This window comes from Bos javanicus, chromosome 5, assembly GCF_032452875.1.
Source record: "Bos javanicus breed banteng chromosome 5, ARS-OSU_banteng_1.0, whole genome shotgun sequence".
Lineage (NCBI taxonomy): Eukaryota > Metazoa > Chordata > Mammalia > Artiodactyla > Bovidae > Bos > Bos javanicus.
This window is the reverse complement of record NC_083872.1, coordinates 3944156-3956508: the sequence shown is the minus strand read 5'-3', so window position 1 is coordinate 3956508 and position 12353 is coordinate 3944156.

The window sequence follows — 12353 nt, the reverse complement described above, 5'->3', positions numbered from 1 at the left end:
AATCTAAAGTCCATAAATATTTCTGCTTTAATAAAGTATATAGCAGCCTGTCTTTAAAAGGGACTAAAGAACAAATTAAAATAATGACTATATAGTTATACTTTTAAAAATATCTGTTTTTTGTTTGGCACAATTGCAATGATTATTTATTGTGTGTTTGCTTGCACCAGGAACTAAATACACTAATATTTTATATTCATTAATTATTTGTTACAATCCCTTATAAAGTCTACTTGTATCATAGTTTATAAATGGAGAAAGAAACACAGGAAAATTAGATAGTCTTCCTGAAGAGATACATCTAGTAAAGAGTACCAAATGTTGAACTTAGTTTATCTGACCTCAGACTGTAGATAGATGTTCACTTCTTAGACATTCTCATTAAAATTTTATTTGAAAAATATAAAAATATGAATCAACACTAACAAAATGTTGGGTTCATTATTCCAATCTGAGGAATTGTCTTTTTAAAATCATCATTTTATTAGGTTACTTGAGGAGATGAGGTTGAGGAGATGGAAAGAAGGGTTAGATAAGAAGGGAAGGCTAAATGTCTATACCTGTGTATAAGTATGTGTACATATATATGCATATTAAAATACACATATATGTGTATATATGTATCAAATGGGTAGGATTAGATAGTTGATAATGAAACACTGAAGCACTTTCAAATACTTTCAGTAATTTTGGATAATTTTTCTCCTATCTGAAGTTCCATTACTAAATTCTTACTTTTGCTTCGATATCTTGTTTCAATTTTAGGTGTTGTATAGCAATCTCCTACTATGGAAGATACTTTAGACCGCCTTTGTTGCATTAAAAAAATATATTTCCCTTGCTTCATTCTCTCAATGATTTTGAATCACAGCTTTTTGTTAAGTAAATACTTCGTTTACATTATCACGATCATATAAATATTGGTCACGTTTGATCTCTATAATATTCTATATTCACATAATTTGAGAGAGGGTTAAATATTCATATTATCTGGGTAGAAAAATTACCATATCTTTGGTTTTTCTCTTTTTTCTATTCCCATCCTTAATTCTTCCCTAGGCCCTAAAACTATATTTGGTCTAGTCAACCATATTTAATCTCTAATTTAAAAAAAGAATTTAATTTGAAATCATCTCTCATGGATCTCTCCCTCTGCCTCCTCCTGGGTTGTTTGATCACTAGCATGGAAAGAAAGCTGACTGGAAGTGGGTATGTGTGAACTCATGCTTTATCAAGGGATGATACAACAATAAATTGGTCTCTGCATTAAAAGTCCCCCAAAATTCAGGGAGTATTTTCTTTTGAGCATGCCACTTAATGCTGCTGTTTCTAGGCAGCATTTCGTCTTTGACCTCAATGGGAACAAATATTGCCAGAACACAATCATATTATTTTTTTCAGAATTGGATATGAATGGCTACAGGCAAACACTTAAGCAGTTGAGATCTGTTTCTTACTGACCCTTCCGCAATAATATGTTAACCCACGCTTCTGATTTCAGCTTCAAGATCACTTCTCACTACATTCAAATGTAGAGCCTTCAGTCCTAGAGTTTCTCCAGGGTTTCTGCAAGTTTAAAGTCAGTTTTCTGTGGATTATTATGTCAGTATTTAATTTTCCATAGCTCTTCAGGTGGCTTTTTCTTCCCCCATTATCCTATTCTTGTGTGTGTTACTTTTTTATTCTTTTATTTGCGCTCTTAAATACTTAACTCTAGAAGACTTAACTATGTGTTTTATATAATCACTATAAACTCAAAGAATGTTTCTGTTATTTTAATTTAGCAGTCGATATGTATTTTCTGTATTGTTTGGATGGTATGATTTGTAATAAAAATTATCAGAAATTAGAAATCAAGCCTGAAAATTTCAACAAAAACCTTGACTGCAATCAAATTATGAAGCCAATTTATTGACTTACCTGTTGTTTCTAAATAATTTATTTATCTAAATGTGATCTTACTATACCTGAGCTTAGTATAGTATTATAAGGAAGAGTCAATCTGAATAATTAAGGTGGGAGAGGATGTAAATTAAATTCAGTTTCCACAGCAATATAGAGACTGTTTACACTACAAGAAACTTACATGCAAACTCGATATTGAGCCTATAATTTTTGTGAATTCCTTTAATAAAGGAAATGTTGATTAATCATCAAGTTTTGGGATAATATAAGTACCAGAAACAAACTTCCAGCTTGGAAAAGAAAACATTTGGAATTAGAAGAAAGGGTCATGTTACGTCGGATCCTGTCTAGTGTTTAGGTTTTGTTTTCTGTTTCTGGGGAAGGGGGGTAAGGAAGGAAGTTTCAGCACATATTTTTGAACTCTTCTTCTCCCAATTCCTTGCCAGGGTAACTCAGCTGTAAAAATTACCTCAATTAATTGTCTTAGCCTACTATAAAAAAAAAAAAAATCTCCCAAGTTCCTTTCATTTTTCATTAAGTCTCCACCGCCCAACAGACTCTGCCAGCCTGATCTTCTCAGGCATTGATGGTTCTCACACCAACCAACCTGAGCAGAAAAAGAAAGATTCCATCTTTCTACTTCCTGTGTGACATAGGAAAGACCATGCTAAATAAATACCACCATGATAAACAAATACAAGTTAAGAAAATTTTAACCAAAATATATGCATTCCCTTGAGAATATACAAGTAGAGTAATTCCTAAGAAAGTACTAGAGGGGAAAATAGACACCCTGGGGCACAATGATCCATTAGGCAGATAGGCAACTCACAGTCAGCAGTAAATGAGGAAGCTGGGGTTTGGAGCTCTGTTGGTGAGCAGAAGACTAAACTTCTTCCCAAGAGTTTTAAACACCGTAATGGACAAAAGGATAGTAGATTTCCTTAGGTTCCTTTAACTCTTTAGTCTAAATCTAATGAACCAGAGGGACCTGGGTCTGGCTGGCACTGACAGTGGCTGGACAGACAGTTTCAGATAACACAAGTATGGTTAGAAAAGGGAGAGATGGACAAACAGTACTTACTGAATAATTTAAAACTTGAATACTCCCATATTCTCTCAATAAAATACTGAATTTTATTAATATGACTTACACTACAATCAAGAAAAAGTTTTTTCTAGTAAATCTATATAATGATGTTTCTATATGTTCAATACAGAGTGTTGAATAATAAAAATGAGTTTCCTTGTAAACTTTCTGTGATATATAAATAATCTATTGACTATAATCTTTTGTGATATAAAGAGAATAGGAATTAAAGAATATCAAAGGAAGTGATAAAGAGAAAGAAGCTTTATGGGAGCACCACTGCAGTCTGTAAAGATGAGATCTCTGCTAATAGCAAGCTACCAGAGTCCTAGGCACTCAAGAATCTCACATCTGCAAGATTGTGATTTGTGTAACACTTGAAAGCATTTTGCCTAGTTTTATTTACTCACAATTTGTAAAATTCAGAATCATATGAGTGGCTGTATACAAAAAATGTAGACACTGGAAGTGAGATAGTTCTTAGTTAAGAGAATACTACATGCAAATAACAATAGAAGTTATAAAAGCTCTCAGATGAAATAGCAGGTGACATTTTGTTATCTGGGCTTGTTAGTGAGAGAGTCAATGTAGGACGGCAGCAATCAGCAGCTCATAAGGCAAGTCTGCTACTTTAGCATCAAAGTCCTAAGCAATATTCAACAATAGTTTTCTTAATTAGACTAAGTTCTCATGTGGGCTTCCTTGGTGACTCAGAGGTAAAAAATATGCCCGCAATGTCGGAAACTGGGGTTTAATCCTTGGGTTGGGAAGATCCCCTGGAGAAGGGAATGGCTATCCACTCCATTCACCAGGCTATTCACTTGCCTGGTGAATTCCATGGACAGAGGAGCCTGACAAGCTACAGTTCACGAGAATGCAGAGACACGGACTGAGTGAACTAACACTTTCTCATGTAGTGAAAGTTGAATGTATAAATTGATATTTAAAATGGAAAAGAAAAATCTATAGACATTTAGTGAAAGTGAAAGTGAAATCGCTCAGTCGTGCCCAACTCTTTGCGACCCCATGGGTAGTAGCCTGCACCAGGCTCCTCTGTCCATGGGATTTTCAAGGCAAGAGTACTGGAGTGGGTTTCCATTTCCTTCTTCAGGAAATCTTCCCAACCCAGGTATCAAACCCAGGTATCTCACATTGTAGACAGACGCTTTACCATCTGAGCCACCAGGGAAGTCCATAGACATTTAGTAAACTTTATTCAATCAGTAAGTTTGAGTTCTTGATTTATTTTGTCATGATTTCTAGACATAGTAGAATCTTGTTTAAGTCCCTGACTGCCTGAGTTTGAATCCTGGCTCTAAAACCCACTGCTGCTGCTGCTGCTGCTAAGTTGCTTCAGCTGTGTCCAAATCTGTGCGACCCCATAGACAACAGCCCACAAGGCTCCTCTGTCCCTGGGATTCTCCAGGCGAGAATACTGGAGTGGGTTGCCATTTCCTTCTCCACTAAAACCCACTAGGTCCATGGATTTGGGTAACTTACTCAACTTCTGTGTCTCAGTTACTTCATGTATAAAAAGGAAATAATAGTATAAACTATCTCATGAGGTTGCTATGAAGCAACCAACTCAAAAATTAGTGTGTATAAATTGCTTAGGATAATACCTAACACAACTGGTTACCATAAAACCATATGCTATTATTATTATCATTATCATTATTTTGAGATTTTATAAATCTCACTTTGTACCAGGCACTGTAAAAAATTTCTTAGCTCATCCTAATACCAACTTCTTCCTCATCCTGAATAAAGATAATATTGAATTTTGCATCTAACATTATAATCAAATATAATTGATCTTGGATAAAAAAATAAATGCTTTTAATAAATGCTATAAAAAATGACCAGAGTAAGTGTGTGATGTCAGTATGTGATAGCAAAAGTAGGACTATGGTCAAAATTCTCAAAGTTGTCAAAGTTAGGTTGATGTTTAGTTCCCTGTCATCCCTGTTACTATGTGTTTTTGTTTGTTTGTTTGTTTTTTAATTTTTGCTGGTATTATTGTCTTCTAGGACTGATGCTCTGTGTTCCATATGGGGCCCTTATCTAGATACAAAAGAAATAATCTAAGTAAATAATTAATAGTAAGTGATTCATTGACTTTAACTTGGCCTTTTCAAACAGTATAATTAAGGGATTTTCAATGACCAGAGGCACCCAATGGCATTAAATGATAATTTATAGTGTATTATGCCGACCAGTCCCAGTGTAACTTGCAAACAGACACACACCTATTTTTGTTGTGGTTGCTACTAATCTATGTTCAGAGGTCAGTGGTCAATGATCAATAAGTGTTTGCTGTGGAGCCACACCTTTGTTTTGATATATGTTAATATTAGATATAGACTGCTGTGAAGATTAGGCATAGGCACATTTAAGTTAATCCAGCATAGTTTCTCATCTGAAGAAGTCAGGATACACAACAGAGATCAGTAATTTTATCCAGTGGAAGTATAGATATGTGCCCTCTAAAATCCCCAAGAGCCTCACCGGGAAGCACAGAGTTGTCCATGATAAGTTTTTATGAGTGGGGATAGGTCATATCAGACACCTTGGATGACAAACTTCCTCTTCCAAGCCCAGGTTTGTACATATGAAGCAGTCAAGCTTTGAGCCTTGGCTGGAAACCTGCTATTAGCTGTTGTTGTTTAGTCACCTAGTTGTGTCCTACTCTTTTGCAACCCCATAGATGGGGATTTCCCAGGCAAGAATACTAGAGCGGGTTGCCATTTCCTTTCTCCAGGGGATCTTCCCATCCCAGGGATCAAACCTGAATCTCCTGCCCATGTCTCCTGCATTGCAGGCAGGTTTTTTTTTTTTTTTTTTTTTAATTGCTGTGCCACTGGGAAAGCCCTAGAAATACACAGTAGACCACCTCATCCAGACCAGGTGCTCCTCATAAGAGACTCAGACTCCTTCTAGTCCTACAATTTCGCCCTCCTACTCCTTGTATACCCTAGGAAAAATATATTCCCTAACTCAAATTTCATAACTAGAACCAGGCCAGTTACCTAGATATTTCTGAGAGTCAGGCTTACATGACTTTAGACCAACTAGTATATCCTCCCCTGTGGTAGGGAGTAAAGAAGAAAAATCATAAACTGATCATTTTCTTATGTTGGAGATTGTGCCAGAAAAATGAAAAATAATTATTTTAATAATGATCAAATAGTTAATATAGCATCAACTGAGTCTTACTATGTACATTGTTAAGAAAAAATAACTTTGCTTATGTTATTTTCTTTTATTACTATGACAGGAACCTGAACTAGGAAACCTAGACGTAAGCAGTTAAAATGTGGACAAATACAAAAGGCAGAACTGTGGTCATATCGGGCAGTTTAACTCAGAAATCTGACTATGTATCACATCTAAAAATTAATCCTGGGCTTTTTAGAACTCTATTGCCTGGCACTTCCACCATGAACTCTGTGCTCTGTCATGACACTGACTCAATCTCAGGAAATCGCATAGGTGATCTCCCCAGTCCTATGAGTCTGGGAGACTCAAAGAAACTGGGAAAATTTATAACCACTTACACAAGCCAAGCGAAGAATGTCACCCTGTGCTACACGGCAACAGACAGCAACGGAATCAAAGTGATTGGATCATAACATTAAATCATACCCTTTTCATTAGGGGCATCTCAAGATTGTCTTTCAGAATTTGTTCTAAAAGCGTCAGTGCTGTGTGTAAGTTTTAAAGACTGAGTTTCATGAAACTGTGTATGGTCTTTTAAAAATTACTATTAAGGCTGAGACTTTGAATCCTTTTACAGGAAATGTAGGAAGATGGCCTTACAACAAGATAGGCAAATGCAGAATCACAGTGCCACTTTTCAGCACATTACTAAAAACTCACTGAAATAAATATATGTTCTTGTGGTTGTGTTTTCCTGGCAGGAAAAAAAAAAAAAAAGTGCCTGGATGCTACATCACAGCATGACCCCATGAAAGGGATATCAATCTCCACCCTCTATTTATGAACCTTCAAAACTCCTGCTTACAAGAATATATTATGTAAGATTAGAGCACCAAATGTCTGATAACAATCAGCCCATTAGTCATGCAGTTTAAAAGATACCAGTTTTCCTGATATGCTTTTAAAACAGATTTTTTCAAAAAGTCATTTTTCCAATAATGTTATAAGTGGAAATATTAATATAAGGGAAACGTTTTTATGCACAACCACTAGAATTGAATAGGCTTTTAACTATATACTTAAAGTTTCTTCTTGCAAAACATTATGAAGTGAAAATAGATTTGACACAATATTCTAATTCTTCATTCTTTTTCCAGACAATTGGTAACTAGCCTTATATATTTATGGATCATAATAACAGGCCACAACACATATTCCCATGCCATGTACTGTTAACAATCACTTAGTAGCCTCTTCAGCTGAGTAGGTGAGACACAGCAGACTCTGGAGACACTAGCCAATGAAAGTGAAAGTGAATGTGAAGTCGCTCAGTCCTGTCTGACTCTTTGTGATGCAATGGACTGTAGCCCACCAGGCTCCTCCGTCCATGGGATTTCCCAGGCAAGAAAACTAGAGTGGGTTGGCATTTCCTTCTCCAGGGGATCTTCCCAAACTAAGGATCGAACCCAGGTTTCCTGTATTGCAGGCAGGCTCTTTACCATCTGATCCACCAGGGAAGCCTGAGTTCATTGAATCTGCTAGCAGGTAGATTATTTTCAAACTTGAACCTGCAGGGATTTGGTTTCTGAAGCATCTGTTGGATGTTTTTGCTATATCTTTTGTAGTATTGAATTTCACATAGTACACACTATCAAGAAATTCTGACACCTAGAGAAGAGGGAATTGCTCATTGTCAGGGAGCATACACTTAACACTGGAGAAATAAAGATGGACAGTTGCAATTATGTGGTTGCAGCAAACCAACCTTGGGAGCCTATTTTCAATATTTGGACTTGCATGCATGCTAAGTCACTTCAGTCGTGTCCAACTTTATGCTATCCTATGGACTGTGGCCCACCAGCCTCCTCTGTCCATGGGATTCTTCAGGTGGGAATACTGGAATGCATTGCTGTGCCCTCCTCACCCACATCTCTTATGAATCCTGCATTGGCAGGCAGGTTCTTTACCACTACTGTCACGTGGGAAGTGGGGTGACTTGATATAAAACAACTTCAAATATAATAAAGTGATAAATGAAGTAGATACTACAGAATAATGAAGAAAAAGAGTAACTAACTAAATGCTTCTTCTCACTCAAAATTTCTTAAGCAATGTTGAGTCTGAGAAACAGCGTTTTGTGATTATTGTAGCCAGCAGCTACATATTCCTCAGTGTCATGTGCATTATTTCTAATCCTCACAAGAATTTATCGAGGTAGTCATATTTTATTTTAGATATGAGAAAAATGAGTCGAAGTTAGTTTAAGTATCTTTTCCACAGCTAGTGTTTTCATCACATTATAACATGGTTTATGAAACAGAAAATTCAACTGCATCTGAATTAAACAATAAGGAATTTGTTGGCTCTAAATCTAGAACACACAGAGGAAGAGTTTGACCTAGAAGGTTAATATGAAAATCAAAGACCCTATTTCTTTTTATTTCTCCAATGTACCACCCACAATTTTGTTTTGAGCCAAGGCTGCTGCTGCTGCAAACATAAGATAGATCCCAGCAACAATCCAGGTACATAGGCTTCCTCATTATGTCCACTGTTAACAACAGAGAACCTTGATGCAATCAACAAACAAAAGTTTGAGCTTCACATTAAACAGATCTGTAAACCAATACTATGCACTGATTGCTAAGACATTTCTACATGTCACCCTGACACAGGGAATGAAATTTAAGATCCTACTCGTGGACAAGGACTCTGACCTAAAGTGGGAAAAATCTTTGTATTTTTTAAAGAAATTTCTTAAATGACAATGAGAAATGCCAGTTAACACTGTGAGAAAAAACAAGAGCAGTAAACATTGAGGTTGGAGGGACTGACACGAGCTAAATTATGTAAAGTCTCATAGGCTATACTAAAGATTTTGGATTTTGTTCTAAATTTAATAAGTATTCACAGATTCTATATTAAAAATGTGTATGATATAAACTAGGTTTCAAAATGATTAATCTGTCTTTTGTGTGTGAATATGATGATGAAATTGAAGAACTGATGCTTTTGAACTGTGGTGTTGGAGAAGACTCTTGAGAGTCCCTTGGACTGCAAGGAGATCCAACCAGTCCATCCTAAAGGAGATCAGTCCTGGGCGTTCATTGGAAGGACTAATGTTGAAGCTGAAACTCCAATACTTTGGCTACCTGTTACAAAGGACTGACTCAATGGAAAAGACCCTGATGCTGGGAAAGACTGAAGGCAGGAGGAGAAGGGGACAAGAGAGGATGAGATTGTTAGATGGCAGCACCAACTCAATGGACATGAGTTTGGATAGACTCCGGGAGTTGGTGATGGACAGAGAGGCCTGGCATGCTGTGGTCCATGGGGTTGCAAAGAGCTGGACACAACTGAGTGACTGAACTGAACTGAACTGATGATGGTACATTGGTAAAGAATCTGCCTTCCAATGCTGTGGGTTCCATTCCTGGGTCAGTAAGATTCCCTGGAGGAGGAATGGTAACCCACTCCAGCATTCTTGCCTGGAAAATTCCATGGACAGAGGAGCCTGGCAGGTTATGGTCCATGGGGTCACAAAGAGTTGGACAAGACTGAGCAACTGAGCACACAGTGCATGATATCTATGGAATAAAAGCAGGAAGTCTAGTTTGTATTAGTAGTCTAGGAAAGAGATAGTGGTCTCAGGGACCAAAATTGTATCAGTGCATATAGAGATTAGTAAATTGACACAAGATATATTTTATAGGCAGAATCAATAGGACATGCAGATGTAATTAGTGATACATTATTAGGTACATTTCTATCCAACACTATTATGGGTTTCAAAGATTGTCTTTGAAAACAGATAAAAATACCCTTTAGATAACTATGGTTAAGAAAATAAACAATTCAGTGAAAAACCATCTTTAACGTGGTTTGGTAAGAGATATTAATATGACTACTGGGTAAATAAGTACTATACATAAAAGTGGAAATACAGAGAAGAAACAAATTTGGTCCTAACAGGCCTGAGGGTTTGATAGGAAAAAATACTAGAACACAGAAAATAACACATTATTTGTATAGGTAGAAATAATCACAATTCTCATGTTTATCATCAATGCAAATTTGTCAAGGCACGCTTCAGCAATATGAAATCTTAAAATATAATCTATCATCTACTTTTTTTTTTAAAAACAAGGAACCTTTAAGTCAGTGTTCCACTTGATGATCACAGTCTATTTGTATAAACAAACTTGTTTGGCTGTGGATGTAAACACACAGTCCAAAATTGCTTTTAATACATTTCAGGCTGACATTTATTGAACCCTATAACTTAAAGCCAAGGTAAGTGTATTTCAGCCTCAATAAAAACACAATTTATTGCAAATCATCTCTCAACAAGTCACTGTTAGGCTGTCATCCAGTCATTGAACTAGTATTTACAAAATACTTAGTGTGTGGGTCAGGCACTCATGACAAACACTAACGATACAATAAAGATTTTAAGGAAAACACATTTCTTGCCATACTATTATCATTGTGTACATGGATTGATATGCTATAAAAAAGAGAAGCGAAGTTATAAAAGTTTGTAATAGATCAATTGATTTGTTAAAGATATATAAGAAAGCTTCTCTGTAGTGGTGATTTCATACAAAACAGAGGAATCCGGTGAACTGAGGGAGACAAAAGAAAACGTAATCGCACAGAGGGGACAGCACATGTAAAGTTACATACTAGGAGAAGACATGGAGAATATGAGGGGCTGAAAGAAAGCCACTGTGGCTGCAGTTAGGGAGAATATTACATAGAGGAGTTTGGGAAGTTAGGTGCATGCCAAAACATACAGAGTATTTTTTTTTTTTTTTATGCTTAAGGTTCTTTTGTTTTTATTTCTGTGAACTGCTCATTTATATTTTGTTCTTGATTGTACCTTTTTTTTTTGGAACGTATTTCTTTTTTTTTTTATTCAATTTTAATTAAAAAAAAATTATACATGTGTTCCCCATCCTGAACCCTCCTCCCTCCTCCCTCCCCATACCATCCCTCTGGGTCGTCCCAGTGCACCAGCCCACAGCGATGCATGTTGTCTTCACTGTAAAAACAATGAGAAGCCACTGAAAAGCTTTATGTACGGAGTGACACACTTTTATTTGATCACATAAAAGATTGCTCTGAGTCCAAAAAAAAGAAAAAGAAATTCAAGGGGTAAATATGTGTTGTCAGAATAGACAAGAAATGATGGTAACTTGAACTAAGGGAGACAGATGTGTTCAAACTTGTGAGATATTTAACAGGTTGAAATCAGTAGACTTTTCCAGGACTGGATATCAGAAACAAGGCAAAGACAGGTGTCATAAAGGATTTCTTAACCTGGTGGGTTATGCAGCCATTTGTGAAGAAAAAGGATAGTAAAGAACTAGGTATGGTGATAAAGATCATAAGTTTAGTTTCTGTCTTTATTGTGTAACAGGGTCTTTGAAATATACACGGATTTATTTTAATTAAGTAGTTAAATACTATCAGGAGCTAAAAGGAAATTCTGACCAGAGATACCATTTTTTGAGTAACATAACTAATATAATAATGGCAGTCATACATGTGAATGAATTTGCCTAAGGGTATAGTCTAGCTTGTGATGACTTATGATCCTGGGACTAAGATTTGACAAATCTAATATTTTATTGTAGATGGTAAAAATGAGAAGTAGGAGCAAAAATATGGAGAATTTAAAAATAAAATCTAAATAGAAGGTTTTGAGAATAAGGTAGTGTTTGGCAGCAATCTAAAGACACTCTCCCTGCCCCCGCCACCGCCCGCCCGCCCGACTCTGGGGGCAGGGGCGGGGGCGGGAAGAAGACTAATTTCCTGACACTGGAAGTAATAAATGAACTTGTAAGAATTTCAGTAATAGAGAGATGAAGACAGATTGGTATTGCAATGAGTAGAGAGAGAAAGAAAAGAAGGAAAGAAGAAAGGAAGGGAGAGAAAGAAAGAAGGAAAGAAGTGAGAAAAAGGAAAGGAAATAGAATGAAGTGTGAAGCCTTTTGAGAGTTTTGTGCAGAATGAGAAAGAAGACTGAATCTCAGGAGGCAGCTAAAACTTGGCTGTTTTCCTTTTCTTTTTTCATTTCTCATAGGATATACTTGAACTGCTTTAACAAGCCAGTGAATGCCAAGTCACTTCAGTTGTGTTCAACTCTTTACAACCCTATGGATACCAGGCCCCTTGGTCCATGGGATTCTCCAGG